Source organism: Mastigoproctus giganteus, chromosome 10 (assembly GCF_048544385.1).
Source record: "Mastigoproctus giganteus isolate SK-2022 chromosome 10, ASM4854438v1, whole genome shotgun sequence".
Classification (NCBI taxonomy): domain Eukaryota; kingdom Metazoa; phylum Arthropoda; class Arachnida; order Uropygi; family Thelyphonidae; genus Mastigoproctus; species Mastigoproctus giganteus.
In genome coordinates, this window is record NC_143584.1 from 92,729,422 (window position 1) to 92,747,163 (window position 17,742).

Genomic DNA, 17,742 nt, shown 5'->3' on the forward strand with positions numbered 1-17,742 from the left:
AGCTGAATGTTTACTGCAGTAAAAATCACAACTTTCCAATAGAAGTAATTTATGGAAAGTTAGTCCTAACTCATTTAATGATCAGAAAATCTAAGTACCATTCCTTATAAAAAGGAATGGCCCTTCTTAACTAACCATTCTATTATTGGTCAATGATAAAATGAATCAGACTTTGTTTACACTAAGTTAGCATATATTCACCTCATTTATATGGAATTTAGTGAGCTTAGATGCTTTTCTTGGTTCATCTAAATAAACTTTTCCCTTTCAATTATAAAGGAAGTTTCCTGGTTAAGTTTCAGAGTTCATATTAGATAAGTTTCCTTAATGAAACAAAGCTTAATTGATAGTTCATTCACCCTAGAATTAACTGCAAATTAAGAGTTAAGTATAGAACAATCTACATCATACCATAAGTATGCAGTCAGCTCATTCTTAAGAATCTGAAATTTACAAGTGTCTTAAGATAAGTTTGCTTGTATTGCTCTGGGGCTTACCATTTAGCCAATGCTTTTAGTTCTTAATTAGCATAATTAAGAATGAGTTCTTATAGAACTCATTAGTCAGTTATGTAGCACAAGAAACTAAAAACTTAATATCAATTAGAATTTAATAAATTATCTACATCTTGTTAGAGACAGTATTCTCACTAAATTAAATTCCACCTTTGAGAGCTATTTTTTGATTTGTGTTACTAACTTACCATTTAGCCAGAAGCTGGCTAAAAAAAGATGCTCTTATCCAAAAAGATTGGAATGATTGCCAAACTGTGGGCAGGATCTACAGTGGTCAAGTCTGTTATACTTATTATAATAAGTATAAAACCTCTAAAATTGATGTTAAGTCACCCTAAATGTATTGGAAAACTAGTATTAGTGGAAAGCTATGGAAGCTTATAGTATCAGCCAAAACCTAGTAGTTGTCTAATCTTAGTTTAAGATTCCTCCTAATAGCAGACTAAAGTTCACTGTAACTATCCAATATTTTCAGCCAAAGAAACTGATTAGACAAATGTGAGAAAGCCAAGTTTTCACATATCATGGAACCATCTATCCAGTTCATCTTTGTGTTGGAGGGAAATGAGAACCTTAACCTACTGGATCAAGTTATTTCAACTGAAACAAGAGTCTTGTTAGAGCACAAAAGGTATTCTAACAAGAATTTCTGCACTTACTACTAGATCCATATCCTTACAAACCTTTATGCAGTATTCAAGATTCATGCTAGACATTGTCTCACTTAGATAAAACAGTCCCTACAGTTCAGAATTGAGCAGATCCTATCCCTTGTTCTATTACCTTCAGAATCTTACCATCCAATTAGTATAATTCTGTAACCCAAATTTCATTCATTGCCATTTTTCAGCCTATCTGCTTGTGTTACTGCAGTAGCACACCAACTGCTGTTTTGAAATCTGCCTGTGAACACTTTGTATCATCAGCAGATACAAATTGTTTAATAAACAAGGTATGACAACTTTAAGACCACTAATAATATTAGTCCATTGAGGCAGCCACTCAAATCCCTATATACTATTTGGGTATAGATGGACCTGTTCAATGGGCTTGAAAATTGATGTTACAAAATTTATCCTTTGCTGAATTAGTTTGAAAGCACCAAATGAAAAAACTGCTGCATACATAGAATGCATTTCAAATAACTTTATGTATAATGTAAGAAACAGATATGAAACTGGCTAAAAATCCAAAAACATTGTGTACCAAAATAATTCAGAATGAAGACCTAGATGTATCTTCAGCAGAGTTCTCTATCTAGGAGATATCAAACAATGATTAAGTGTTGTAGACTGCTTTCAGCAATTTTAGCTGTTATAAATGTGGCCCTGCTATCCACAGTATTTTGAAGCTTTGCCAGAAAGCCATTTCTCACCTGGCTGAGAATGCTCAGCCAGTATTCCCGTAGGGAATTAAAAAGAATGCTAAGCAAGCATGACTGGCATTTTATTTTAATGCTTCCGTGTATAGTGGTCCTTTGTTGAGAAACCAACAGTGCCTCAGTTGACAGGTTCTGACTAATTTGTTTTATTTTTTAAAGATATCCAGGATTATCTGAAAGTTTCCTATTTGAAAATAATTCAAAAATTGGAATTTTCTATTCCTATAAAGTAACCGTATAATTTTATTTAATTTGGCCAGATGTTCTGCCTCTGCCATGTTGGCAAGCAACTTAATCTATTCTAGATTGACAATAAACATGTCAAATCAATATTCACATCCCAGTGAATGAGGGATATTGGGGCCAATTGTCCACATTAGTAATGTCTTAATCTGTTTTTCCATAGTGCTCTATCTATAGTTTAAGTTGTAACACAAGTTGTCTTTAATTGCTTAACTATATTTTAGAAGAGAACTTGTTCCCTAACTATATATGCATTTAACTTCATTTGCTATGTCATCAAGTCTTTCTTAAGACTTAGAAATGCCTTCACTTTCAAATCAACTTCTAATTAAACTTGGTTACTCACTGAATAAAGTTAGAAATAGGAGGGACCAACACCAAACCCTTAATTACCCTTGTTACACAATAGGGACAAATTTACTTGATCATTTTGGTTTGATGGTCCACCAGCTCTTCACTAAAGAGTGAGCAAAACATAAGCAATATTTTTGTATTGCATCAGTTAATATTACTAATTTTTAGGTAGGTGGCAACTGTTTTTCTTGAAGTGGTCCTGAAAATTGTATATCCTTAACCACATGACTTTATTATTGGCCTATAATTAGACTACTCCTTTAACAAAGAGTTTGGGCTGGAGATTTTAGTACTTTGATTCAAGGTACTTACTGGAATTGCAGATTACCAATTGTTTGATACTCATAATTGAGCCTTTTAATTTGATTATATACCATCCTCTCCTGGAGTGTACCACTTTTAGGTCAGCTCTTGTAAAAAACTCACCATAACTTGTTTTAGTGATCCAATTACTTCATATTCTCCAGATTTTACCTTTTTTCCTACTGTAAAGCTATCAAGTAACTTTACTTGTCTGCCATTTTATGGACCTACTGCAACCCATTAAGACTTGTCTAATTCACTTTTTTATTCACAAAAAGAGTAAATAAGATGGACCTTCATTTTCTTGGGATCAACAACTTTTACCCACCTTACCCCATTCATGACTTTACATGGAGTTAATGCTTATAAAAATCTGATTATCAATTGTATGCAGATATACTATGCTTGTTTCTGTTTCTCAGAAAAATTCAGCCTCACCTATTGTCTATTTTTAGACAAAAGGCAAGGTCTTAGTCCTCTTAATTCTTTTAGAATTTTAAGCTTCTACCCTGAATTTATCAAAATCTTAATTTTAAGTATCCAAAAGCTTTTTTAAATCTCTTCTTAGCTTGGTAGCACAAGTTGTAACATTAACTGTTTCCTCCATATTTTTTACCATGAAATGTCATTATCTTGTAAAATGTGTAAAGATCTGTTCATGTCTTGAATTCAAAATTTGTTGGACTGTACACTTAACTTCAATGGTTAATTCCCTGTTTCTGAATAGAAAATTTTTGTACAATTTTCTGTATAATCTCTTTTGATGCAAAGATATTGCATAACTATTTGTTTGAGACTAACTACCATCTATCTACAGTTGAATGGTAGACTATCAGGTTCTCTAAACAGTTTCCATTTTTAAAGAAACTAAATTTCCTTCAATTTGAATCCCTAATTTAACCTGAAATGATTTCTTTCATGTTTAGTGTTTCTACCTTCAGATATTCTCTATCACCACAGCAAAACACTACAGTTGAACTGATGTTCAAGGTGCTTTTATTCAGATACTGTTACTTAAGTCCTCTTGAAATTTAAATTCTTGCCTTTAACTTTGGCAAAGGCAATTTCTGTATGCTATTTTTTTTTTTTTTTTTTTTTTAATCATAGCACTGTTTCAGTTGGAAACTGCACCATAGTTACATTCAGCGCTAAATTGCCAAGCGAAAATTGGCAATTTAGCATATTTTAAACCCAGAGATGCAGTAGAAATACTGAAATCAGAATTATCTTTTCATTTAATTAAAGTGGAAGACTTAAAAATCTGTGGTATAGCAAGTTTACATATTAAACATTTACAAATATGTTCAGAGTTTTATTCAAGCTGGGGGGGGGGGGGAATGTTTTGGAATCTGAATAATATGCCTAAATTTATCTAGAATTCTTCAGAAATCACTAACCTCTTCTCCATAGGGAGAGATGTTAAGTGTAACACAAGACAGCCAATATATGCACATTCCTTGTGCATATACAAGGAATGTGCACAAGATAAATATCAAGTGCCACTGATTTTTGATAGTCAAATGACAACTTACCATCACAAGTGGTCACTTAATACTCATGCAGCTCTACTTTAGGCCTATCATAACAGGGCATTAATACTGAGACCATTAAGGAATGTCAGATGCTTTCAGTTCTATTCTATAGTTATCATTTAATGTAGTCATTGAGGGAGAAGTAAAAGAACTATCTACAGCAACTGAAAAGATGCATCCATTTTCCCTACCTTTTCAATGCAATTTTGCTAACAAAGCCTGTTTAGTGTCCCACTAAAAATTCAACATCAAGAATCACTTGACTGGGAATGTGCACGAGATGCTTAGGAAGATTGTTTTATGATAGATAATATAAATAAATATTTGAAATATGACCAATGATATTTATTTCTATGCATGGCCTGTTTTTCCATTTGCAGAAATATGATTACATGTTCCTGTCACTGGAAATTGATTAAATACACAAGATTTATAGATTTCACAATAAAAATATTTAGGAAGTCTTCTGCAATTTGATGTTAAATCAAAGTTTGTGAAGCTTTAATACCAGAAGTTCTATTTTTTGCAATATATTTCACCATATGAAAGCCAATTAGAAATTAAATTGTTAATTATTTCTTGCAAAATAGAATAACTTTTACAAAAGTGTTATGTTAAAAAGAAGGATGGGCAAGTTCAGACAGATTCATTCCAAACTTCAGTTGGCAACCATACAATGGTTAAACCACATCTTCAATATAGGCCTAAAGGCCAATTTTAGGATAGATCTATTTGAAAATTTTTTCTGTAAAGAGAATTCATAACTAATGGGTACCCTTACATAAAGGTTGTTTTATAAATTCCTCTTAAAGTCAAACTAAATTAATACTAAGTGGAGTTTGATTATACTGAATGCTGATGGCATTCTCTTGGATGACACTCAAGAGAAACAATTTAATTAAGTTGCCTAACCATGATAGGTATGCAAAATTTGGCATCAGCCAAATATGGCTTCTATATAACACAATTTTATTTTACCACTAAAAAGATTTAGGTATTGTTTAGTGTTTATTTTAGTAAATAAAAGTTACATACCATTGATAATTACTTCAGTAGTCACATATTGCTTTTTATTGGTAAGCCACAGATTTTCTATAGGACCTATGAGATTAATTTCTTCAGCAAGATGATTGAGAGAGTCATTAAGATCTTTCAGACATTCATGTAGTGGATCAAGAGTGGCATCACCAACTACAAAAGATACTTAAATTAAGTTAAGTAACTAACTTAAATTAATTTAATTTAAGTAATTAATTTAAGAGATTAAACTTACATTTTTTCTGTATTGAAGATGTATTTATCTTCCACACTGAAGAGTATTCTGGAGAAGGAGTATCAAAAACTAATAATAAGTAATAGCTCTCTGTAGCTTGTAAAGCATGCACTGCTTCTAAGGACACAGTTCCTAACTCAACTCTCGATGTCTCAACATAATATGCAGCATTATCTTCTGTAAAGAAGATAATTTTGTCCTGTAAAAAGAATAGTTTGGTAGAAGTGGCCTAATAAGGAGCCTAGAGGTACCAGGCTACCTGTAGTTTTAAAATTTAAAAAAGAAATTTAGTGAGTCAATTTAAATAAAATTGGGCATTCTTTGGATATAGATCTGAAATTAGTGAAGGAGATTGTGTACAGTTTCAACAGGAACAAACATTAGGCTAGTATTCCACTGAATTGGTTTCAAGCCACATCTAGACAAGGCAGTTAACTGCCTATACCTTGCAATCTTGTACCTGTTTGAGAAGGCATGAAAAGAATACCAAGTGTTACAAAAGTTGTCGACATTAACAATTAAAATAAATTAGACTATTTTTTATGCAAAATAAAAAACAAGTACTGAAATGCAGGATAAATATTCAGTACTATTTAAACTTAATATCTGGCTACAATTTAGGATTTCTTTATGATTCCAAAATAAAACCAAACTGGCTTTAATACTGAACTTTCTACTTTCAGCTGATGCAAAGTATTTGCACCAACTCAGATGTTGAGACTGAAGACAGCAGGATCTTAAATGGACAAAGATCTTTTTAGAAAGATCAACTCCTAAATCAAATTAGTTTGTGTCATATAAAAACATGAACAAGGAGAGACTTTGCCTAATAATAAAGACAAGGAACCTTTTACCAGAAAGTAACCTATGAAGCTACTAATGAAAAGCAGTTAATTCTACAGCAGTTTCCAATTAGGAAATTTAGAATTATATTTCAGCAATTTAAAATTGCTGAAAGTTTGGTTGGCAGTTAAAAGATATAAATCAAGTAAACCCCCTTTATATAGAAGGGCATCTCAATTGTATACAGCTGGTAAAAATAGCTTTGAAAGAACTTTTGTACTTAGATCTACTGGTAAAAAAATTAGTTTTAAAATGAGATTTAAATACCAAATAGTATACCCCACTCTTCTATTAACCAATCATTTGTGGTTATTATGAAGACCAGAATTTGCCTATATAGCTGGTTTGGTACCAGCTTAGTTAAATGTTTATTGTATAGCTTAAGAGAAAGTCATTCAATAAGAGGAACCTAGGTTTGTAGTCATTACATAAATTTATTCAAATTCTTGATTGAAGTCAGTATTCAAGAAGAGTATTCTTAGTAATTTAAGAACCAGTTTATTGAAATAATTAAATTTCTGAATCACTACATTTCCTATTTGGGCATACTTCAGAAGCAAGAACAAGCTAGAAAGCATTTTAGGCCATTCAAATTGATTACCTATAGGACTGACCTGCAAATTCAAAACCTTGAGGTGGACTTGTTTTGAACTAAATAAAAATCTATAGGCTAGTTGGACAGCCTGATGTTGTGATCAAGTCTGATCAGGTTTAGTCTAAGAAACAGGCGAATCACTTCTGAAAAATGGGGATCATGAAAAATTACGACTTTGCAAGTGAAATCTTCCATTCACATACCTGTGAGAAATTCAAGACTTAGTACAGAAGGTTGAGGAAGGCATTTGTTGGTCCACAAATAAGGAAACTGTCTTTAAAGTTTGAACATATCCTTAGTGATAGCTATAAATCTGTGTGGAAAGCCTTTGAAATGTTTCTACTGGTTTTCTAGGAAATAAAGCTAGAAACTACAAGTTTCTTATGGAAGATCTCTTCACTTACAAAAAAAACTGGGGTGCAACAGCTTCAATGACAACATTGACATTGAAGCTGTATTTCTTCCTGCCAAACTGTGGTGCTGTCAGTGATAAACATGGTGAGCACTTCCATCAAGACACTGCAGCAATGGAACAAAGATACAAGAGCAAATGGAGTGCCACCACATTAGCCAATTGTTGGATGGTGAAGAGGGATGGTCCTGAAGCTAAATTACATTCAGCTTCAGAAATGTAATGGGGAATTAACTTTTCAGATATGGACTGGAACTTATAGTAGTGGCATGTGATGCAAGAAAGCAAATGTATGAGCTTATGCAGCATCAGCCAAAAAAACACACCATTCCCTCCAAATGCCTGTCCAGTTCCTCAAATTTATTCAACCTATCAACTTCCACAACAACAGATGGAAGTTTGTTCCAGCAATTAACCACCCGCTGGCTAAAGGAAAATTTCCACACATCTATTCTACATCTGTCTTTTCTTAATTTGAATTTATACCCCTTTAGATTCGTAATCTGAACAAGTGGAAGGATCCCATCAGAATTCAGCGTGCTCAACCCATTCAAAGCCTTATATACCTCAATCAGATCACTGCACAGGTGCCTAGTCTCCAGCCACTGCAATTTGCAGAACTTAAGCCTCTCTTGGTAAGAGGATCCCTTCATTCCCCTTAATCTTGTTGCCCTTCTCGGTACACGCTCAAGTAAATCTACATCCTTCCTAAAATGAGGCCTCCAGACCTGTATGCAGTACTCAAGCCGTGGCCTGACCATTGCCTTATACAGAGGGATAATCACCTCCTTTTCCCTGCTAGCAAAATTCCTATATATCATTGACAAAAACCCATGACCTGCCCTGGCAGCCTGCCTGCATTGCTCAGAAAACTTCATATCTGCCCACACAATTACTCCCAGGTCTTTGTCATTTTCTACCACCTTAAGTGTAGTACCACACAGTTGGTACGTTTCTCTGAGGTTACTTCTACCCATATGTAGTACTTTGCATTTGTCAAGGTTAAATGTCAGTTGCCACTTCTTAGCCCATCTGCCCAAATTATCTAGATCCTGTTGCAGTAGCACACTGCCATTAACAACCCTGCCAACCTTTGTATCATCTGCAAACTTCGACATTAAGCCTGATATACCTTCATCAATATCATTGATAAATATACAAAACAACAGTGGACCTAACACCGAACCCTGTGGGACTCCACTAATAACATTAGTCCAAGAGCAGCACCCACTGATTACCACCCTCTGTCTTCTAGCACTTAACCATCCTTTTATCCATTGTAGCAACTTACCCTTAATACCATGGGCTAGTCACTTGCACACTAGCAAGACTTGTGGATTTATTGGAGGATTGTTTTCTACAGCAAAGTGTTTGAGGGGCAATACCCTTGATCTGATTATAAGCAGTGATGATGCATGCATTAGGAATTTGCAGACAAAGGAAAGTGTTTTTGTAAAGGTGACTCCAGAGGTCTCAGTTTAAGTTCTATATAGTGGGATCAACTGATGTTACCAACAGTGAATTCTAAATCAGAAGCCTTCAGGGACTCAATCTTGGAGGCTAGTCTTTCCATACCAATTAAGAAATACTGTTCAAGGTTCAGGCACTTACTACATGTAGCATAGCAAATGAATGTTGGATGAATTAACAAGGGTTTGTGGCAGAGAAGAAAAATGCATGGAATGCATATAAATTTAGGCAACAAGCCAAAGCTAGTCTAATCAAGTCAAAGGAGGTTAGACAGGCAAAGGCAGATTACAAGAAATCTTTGGCAAAGGACAAAGAAAAACAGCAAAGCTTTTACTTATGTAAAATCTAGAGGTGAATGAATCGGGTTGGTCCACTTAACAGAGGGTTCAACTATTGATGATCCTGCTCAAGTAGCTGATCATCCCCTGAATAAGCATCCTTAGTAAGGGGAAGTCCCATGGACTGGAGATGAGAAAATGTATCTGCAATTGACAAAGGGAGTTCAAAGGGCAACATAATTACAGACCTGTTAGTTTAACTTCTGTACTGGGAAAAAAAAAAAATGGAGTCACTGGTTACAGAGGCAATACAGGATCACCTAGACAAGACAGCAGCAATAGTTCAGACACAGCATGGGTTTGTTAAGGGGAAGCTTATCTGACCAATTTGATTGGATACAATGTAATCACAAACCAGATGCCAAAAATAATTGATATCATAATTGGATTTCAAGAAATCCTTTGATATTGTTGCACATTGAAGACTGCTGTACAAATTGGAGTGGTACAGCATTAAGGGTAAGTTATTGCAATGGATAAAGGGATGGTTGAGAGAGATGACAGAGGTAATAAATGGACACTGTTCTATGTAGAACAATGTTATTAGCAGACTCCCTAGGGTTCAGTGCTGTACCCATTGTTTTGGGTATTTATCAATGATATTGAAAGTATGAGGCTTAATGTCCAAGTTTGCAGATAATACAAAGTTTTGCAGGGTTGTTAATGATACTAAAGACATTTATGCTACTGCAATCTAGGCAAATGGGCTGAAAAGAGGCAACTGAAGTTTAACATTAACAAATGTTAAAGTACTGTATATGGATAGCAGTAACCCAAGAGAAATATACAAACTCTGGTACTACACTCAGGGAAGTGGCAAATAAAAGAGACCTGGGGTAATTGTGCAGTCATATGAAGTTCTGAGCACTGCAGATGGGCTGCCAGAGCAGGTCATGGAGTTGTCAATAATATATATATATATATATATATATATATATATATATATATATATATATTTTGCTAGCAGACACAAGGTGATTATCCCTTTATATAAGGCAATGGTCAGGCCTGGAGGCCTCATTTGAGGAAGGATGTAGAGTTGTTAGAATGAGTACAGAGAAGGGCAACAAGATTGGTGAGAGGAACAAAGGGGTGCACTTATGAAGAAAGGCTTAAGTTCTGCAAGTTGCAGCATCTGGAGACTAGGTACCTGCAAGGTGATCTGACTGAGGTGTATCAAGCCTCAAATGGTTTGAGCAGGCTCAATGCTGACAGGATACTTCCACTTGCTCAGACTAAGAATCTGAGGGACAAATCCAAATTGAGGAAAGACAGTTGTTGAATAGATGTTCAAAAGTTTTCCTTTAGCACAATGTCAATTGCTGGAACAGACTTCAATCTGTTGTGGAAGTTGATAGCTTAAGTAAATTTAAGGCTGAACTAGACAAATATTTGGAGTGACCAGATGGGCAAAAATGGGTTTTTTGGCTGATGCTGTATAAGCTTGCATCATATGCCTCAACTAATGCATAATGTGTCATGTTTGATACATGGGATGCTCACAGCTATATCTTACTGCCATAAGTAAGAAATGGCTTATACTTTCTTTAAAAAAAGTACATAGGAGCAACTAATTTCTAAATTAGTTGCATTTCAGAGAAATGCTTAGAAACAAAGTCTTCCATACCAAGCTGTTCAAGGCTTAGAACTAATCAGCAAAGACTTTACTTATAAAAAGCTAGAAGAGGGATGAATCAGTCCACGATACTAAAAAGCTAGAAGAGGGATGAATCAGTCCACGATACTAAAGGTTCAAGTGTTGATCCTGCTCAGATTGAGCAAACTGAATAATTTTGCATCTGCAGGGCAAATTTGTAAAGTGAATGCAAGGTTAAAACTAATATGGAGTGATTTTTTATCAACTGAGAGGAAAGTTTAAGTCAAACAACTTCGATTGGGATGGATGAGATATCCCATTATATTAAGGGAGGCAGCAAAGGATGTAAGCAACCCTTAGATATAATTAAGGAACTATCTTTGGACTCAGGGAAAGATCAAGTGTCCAATTCAGAAGGAAAATTAGACTTGTTAGCTTAATTTCTTATCTACAGAAGAGAATGGAATTATGGTTAAAGTAATGAAGGACCATCTAAACAGGATTGTAGTTTTTTTTATGAGAACCCCAAACACGAGGTATTAGAACCTATAGTACTTAGTACCATGCTTGAGTTTTTACTTCAGACAAAGCATAGGTTTAAGGGGAATCTTGTCTGACCAATTTGAATGGCCAGACAGTCTTTTACATCCAGTTCCTTTAAATGCATTACAGTCAGAGGAACTAAATGCAAAAAAAAAAAGTACAGTAAACCCCCACTATTTGTGGGGGTTACGTTCCTGAGAAATGTTGCAAATACCAAAGTGAGTTATGGCTCCCATAGTAATAAAGGGGTTCCATTCCAAAGTATGAAATATAAGAAAAACTAGTCTAAAATTGTCTATGTATTATATGTACCTTCATGATATGACTATGTACATAGTGAAATGCAAGCATATTGCATTGAAATGAAAATAAGAAACAATTTAATATTAAATTGTAATATTCAGAAATTTCAAATAAATTTTTCAAACCAGTGCCTTTGCTAGCAAAAAAAATCCCACCAGCACCAGTTTCGCTAAAGTGTTGATAAAGGAGTTTTGCCTTTTCACGAATGAAGAGTGAACTTAATGGAATTTTATTTTGAGTTCCATCTTCTATCCACAGATGGAAAGCTTTTTCCATTTTTTCTAATTTAACATCACGAGTTAGAGCAAATTTTTGAAGCAATTAGCATGTTTTCACAGACACTACAGCAGATTTTTTCATTGATTGTATTGTTGACTCATTGATTTTGTTTTGCCACTGAGGAGACACTTTTACCATTAGAAATTGTCTAATAACTCAAATTTTATTCGCTAATGTCATCACCTCCTTTGATATTTTCTCATTCCCTTGTTATTCGTAGCCATTTTTTGTACGGGTTAGAAAGAACCCACAATAAAATCACTTTCTTCCATTAACACACTTGAAAGTCTGTTTTACACTGCAAAATGGTAGATTTATCATTTTTGTAAGCATATCAATTTATAAATTGATTAATTTATAAGCATATAAATTAAAAGCAATGACAAAACCTTCCATGACAAGTGTATAATACATACTGAACAAGGATTAGCAAGAAACATCCACGCTTGCAATTTTGTCATCCCTCTCCCCCACCCACTGGGTGCTGTTTTGACTAGGAAAGAATTTTAGCCATGCCCAATTTTTTTTATGGCGGAAAATATTCACAGCGCCTTAAAATTCATTTTTTTAGGTTTCATTTTATATTAAATGAGCGATCGCAAATACAGATACTGCAAATAGTGGGGGGTTTACTGTACTTAGATTTCAGGAAATCTTTCTATACTCACACAAGACTGCTATATAAATTATAGCAATGTGGTATTAAGGATAAGTTAATATTATGGATTAAAGAATGGTTTGAGTGGGAGAAGACTGACATTTTTGTAGGGCAAAGTAAAGTCCTAGAATTTGGTGCTGGCCCCTTGTTTTCTATGTATTAATATGCACATGCTTATCAAGCTTAGTTATCAAGTTTAGAAATTATAGAGGTTGACAGGGTGGTTAATGACAGTGTGCTACTAAAACAGGATCTAGAAAAATTAAGCATATGGGCTGAGAAATGGCAATTGAAGTTTAAATTTGCCAAATGCAAAGTATACATATAGGTAGCAGTAACAACTTGCTACTACAATCAGGATAGTTGAAAATGGATGCCCTGAGGTAACTGCAGTCATTAAGTTCTCCAAGCAATGCAGGTAGACAGGACAGCTCATGGTGTTTTGCCAATGATGCACAGGAATAGTGATTATCCTATTGTACAAGGCAAGGGGGTCATGCCACACTTTGAGCTGTATTTACTATATACAAAGGGTACTAGGAAAGTTTTGCAATACAGCTTTGTTTATTTAATTTTTTTCAAAGTAATTTCCTCTACATTCAATACACCTCTCCATCCTCCGAAACCAATCTTTAAACCAGTTCTGCCAAGTTTCACTAGGGAGTAAAGCACACTCTTTGTCCCAAGCCCGTAGAAGGTCCTCATCACTGGAAAACCGCCTCCCTTTTAGCTTCATTTTCACATGCGGGAACAGTGCAAAGTCACAGGGAGCAAGGTCTGAACTGTAGGGAGGGTGCTCGAGAAGTTTCAGTCCTGTCGTGGTCAAATATTCGGTGCAGGCTTTGGCGCGGTGAGCTGGAGCATTTTGGTGATGGAGGTACCAGGTGTCCATTCTTGACTTTGGCCGCAGGTTCTTCATAGATCCAATGACTTTAGGCAGGCATTGTTCAGTATACCACTTAGCTGTGACTGTCTTCTGCGTGTCCAAAATGACACGTTCCACAATCCCACTCGATTTGAAAAATACAGCTATCATTTTCTTCTTTACAGATCGGGATTTTCTGACAATTATGGGTGTGTCGTCATCATCAAAGACCCAAACTTTGTTTTGAACCTTGGTCGGCAGATCGTAATAGTACAGCCAAGTCTCGTCACCTGTCACGATGTTGTTCACATACTGAGATTGTCCCTTATCAAACTTTTTTAACATCTCCCGGCACCAAGTCACACGTCATGTCATCTGCTCTTCAGTCAGTTGATGCAGCACCCAGAGAGAACAAAGTTTCTTCACGTGCAAATGATCTCGCAGAATCGAACGAATTGCTGGTGCATTTGGGCCCAAAGTATCCTCTATCTGTTGGTAGGTCACTCGCCTGTTTTCGTCAAGCATTTTCCTCACAGCAGTAACGTTTTCCTCCGTAACTGACGTTCGTGGCCTTCCCGGCCTCTCAGAATCCTCCAGAGTGAAATTTCCCCTTTGGAATTCTCTATACCACTGGAATATCGTTGTACGATGTGGATAATCGTCATCTAGTGCAAGAGTCATTTCTTCTAAGTACTGGTCTATGGTTAAACCACGAACAAAATTATACCGCAAAACTGTCCTTATCTTATTTCGTGACCACGATGCCATCGCAAGCACTTTACACTCTCACTACTAATGAATAACTGAGCCCATCGACTTGGCGCGGCGGCTACTATGCACGTATGAACATGTCTCAACATGCAGCTTCCTGTGATTCATTGTTGCGTCATATTGCAAAACTTTCCTAGTACCCTTTGTATATAATAATTGCAAATAATAAAATTAAATTTAGTAGAGAAATAGGATATGAATTTGAATAGCGATAATATGAATTATGGATCAGGGACACTGCAAGAGCAAAGGTACCCTACAACCATAATGTATATATAAAATTATATTTTTTATGTGTAGAATGTAGTAGGTATATATCTATTATTTAACTAATGCTAATAAAGAAAATATGGTATACCCTGAGAGAGATATGTTGAATAAAGGGGGAAGAGAGGAAAATAAAAGAGTAACGTTATAAACAAGAAGAAACAAAGTGCAAATTTTGAAAAAATGAAATGCAAATTTTGAAAAGAATGACCAAGGTAGAAATAGCATTGCAGTATCTTTCATAATTTATGTGTCTTCTTCAGAGGTCATCCACCCAAATTATGAAAAAGAACAGCAATACTCTTCTGTTTCTGACATGTTCTGTATGTCAAAAAACACATAAGTAGCCACGTGGTAGAAATTAAAAATAAATTTTGAAAAAATAAAATATAAGTAAAGCAAAACTATTATGTGCCACTAAAGTATAACATACAGAACATGGATGACCTTACAGAAGTAAGTAGCCCGCCAAAAAAGCAAAGACAAAGGAAGGTGGTGTCCGAATGACACTACCTTCCTTCCTTATATTTTATTTTTTCAAAATTTATTTTTAATTTCTACCACGTGGCTACTTATGTGTTTTTTGACATACAGAACATGTCAGAAACAGAAGAGTATTGCTGTTCTTTTTCATAATTTGGGTGGATGACCTCTGAAGAAGACACAAATTATGAAAGATACTGCAATGCTATTTCTACCTTGGTCGTTCTTTTCAAAATTCGCACTTTGTTTCTTCTTGTTTATAACGTTACTCTTTTATTTTCCTCTCTTCCCCCTTTATTCAACATATATTGCTCTCAGGGTACACCGTATTTTCTTTATTAGCATTAGTTAAATAATAGATATATACCTACTACATTCTACACATAAATTAATTTTTATATCTATCTATCTATATCTCTTTCTTAATAGTTTGGTAGCATTCAGATTGCTATATGCTGATCATGTTGCCATTAAACAAACCACTAAAATCTTAAGTCATTGCTGAAAAACTGACAAATTATCATGTTTAGAAAACTAATGTATAACAGGTAACCAATACAAATTCTTGGTATTTATGAATTCTGTTAAATGAGTAAAGATGGAAAAAAAAAGACCACAAAGAACTTTGGTCATCCTAAAGTAAAGCATGAGATATTTAAGATGCACAAGTATATAGAACAAGATGAGGATTAGCTAAATAAATCTATCAGATATAGTAAACCTAGACAGAGCAAGAGGGAAGCAAGTAGAAGACTGCAAGGCTAGAACAGGATAGAGGTAGTAATGGGAAGGTATAACAGATGACATCCTTAACTTAAGATTTCAAATAGTATGTATGTTCACTTCATTTCAGTATAAGTGTTCAAAATAGCATTTTAATAACAATGCCATTTCTACTGTAAAGGGCAGCACTTGTCAAAACTTACATAATGGGCTGACTTTGCAATATTACAGCAATTTGTAAGACAACCATGGCATTGGTACTTTATTTCTAATTAGCCTGTTACAGGAGGTACATATAAAGGTCAGTCAATTTATAACCTGCTTGCATTCAATTGCAATCATACAGACTGAGCACCAAGTTCTATGCTGAAGACCACCCTCAATGAAAACAAACTTCTCTATAGTTCTAAGTTGCTAATATTTAATGTTTGCCACCACATGAGTGGTGTGCTATAACTCTGAAAACTGCTGCACAAGTAAAAGCACTACTTGACTGATTCATATCAGCTGAACTTTTAGTACTGCTTGCTTTTTGTCAAGTACTATAAACCATAGTTTTGATACTTATGGAAGTTAGTTCATGCAGACTTGTTCAAATTAAGGTTAAGTTTGTTCTGTGCACAGAACAACACAAACTATGAAGTCTCAACAGCATATGCTTAACAAATGCAAGCAATGTTGTAAATAGCACAGTTCAGTATGCCAATAAAACAGTTAAGTTCATTGTCTACTTTTATAGTACTTATTCACTGAGTACATGTGCACTATAACACTTAATATCAGTGTCATTTGATACAAATCAGTGGGAAATTGTATAGCATCACCAGAATAAATGAATCTATTTAAAAAGACTGCCAAGAAAGCAAATTTTGCTTTTCAACTGAAATAGCAGTAACTATAATTATTTCAGTTATTTAACTATAACTAACTGAAATTATAAATACATTATAACTATACTGAAATAGTTATTTCATCTATTCATGTAAATAGTGTCAGAAACATTTGAGCTATTGTTCTTTTTACTACCTTTAACATAAGGTAGTAAAGGTGTTGCAAGTCTAATCATGGTAAGTAATGATTAGAGAGCAACAGTTACTAATACATTAAATTATAAACTTTATGTTTCATAAAACTAAGAGCACAAATTCCAGAGAATCTGGATATTCTCTGTAGCATGATCTCCTGTTAATCTGTGCCAGCTTGGTTTGGTCAATATGGGTCTAGTATTAGAAATGAACCTTAAATTGTCAAATATAGTAAACTGAGTGGCAGTTCTTTAATGGGGTGCTAATTATAGTTATTCTATTGAGGGGTAACTTGACAACCTCAAAGCACCACACTATCGTGTTAGGGGTTTTCATAAAAAAAATCTAGTGGATAGACCAAAAGCAAAAACAGCTGTCCACTGAATGAGATAAACATTAAGGATTGTTCTATATAATCAGACAGTGATTAGTTCAAGAATCATGAACTATTGCCATAAGCACAGTATGCTAAACATCCTTAAATTACTATTTTTCTTTAATCTGCCCTAATGTTGGCAATATTATACCAAGATCAAGTTGGACTGATTTTTATCAGATCTTGAGCCTTTGGGAGAAGCTATTTTAAGCAATTAACTGGATTATCAAGTTGGTTTAGGTAATGTGAAATAACCCATTTATAAAGGAATTCAGTAGTTATATCATTAAATCTGTCTAAGGAACATTCAGAAATGCTTTTGCTAAGTTAATGGAATCTAAAATTACAGATAATGCAATATTACGTTGCATTTACTTATCTGCCAATAAACATGGTTTTGGAAATAATTTTCCACATAACATGTCGCTAGTAATGTTATTTTAATGATAAAGCTCATTAAGCGATCAAGTTTAGTCAATACATACATGGAAAGCAACTATTATGGCCACTTCCTTGTCTCTTAAGGTGATTACAGCAAGGTCTACAGGGGCTTCTGGAAGTATCTTAATCCACTCGAGGCTTTGTCGTCTCAC

At 34.6% G+C, this 17,742-nt stretch overlaps 1 long non-coding RNA gene across 1 annotated transcript; it reads right to left on the reverse strand.

Moving 5' to 3' along the window:
- Window positions 1-5,366: 5,366 nt before the first annotated feature.
- On the reverse strand, window positions 5,367-17,702 carry LOC150079158 (uncharacterized). Its single transcript, XR_016547572.1, has 3 exons — window positions 17,635-17,702; window positions 5,602-5,800; window positions 5,367-5,519 (listed from the first exon to the last, which is right to left on the reverse strand). It is a non-coding gene; the product is annotated as an uncharacterized LOC150079158 (long non-coding RNA).
- Window positions 17,703-17,742: the final 40 nt, after the last annotated feature.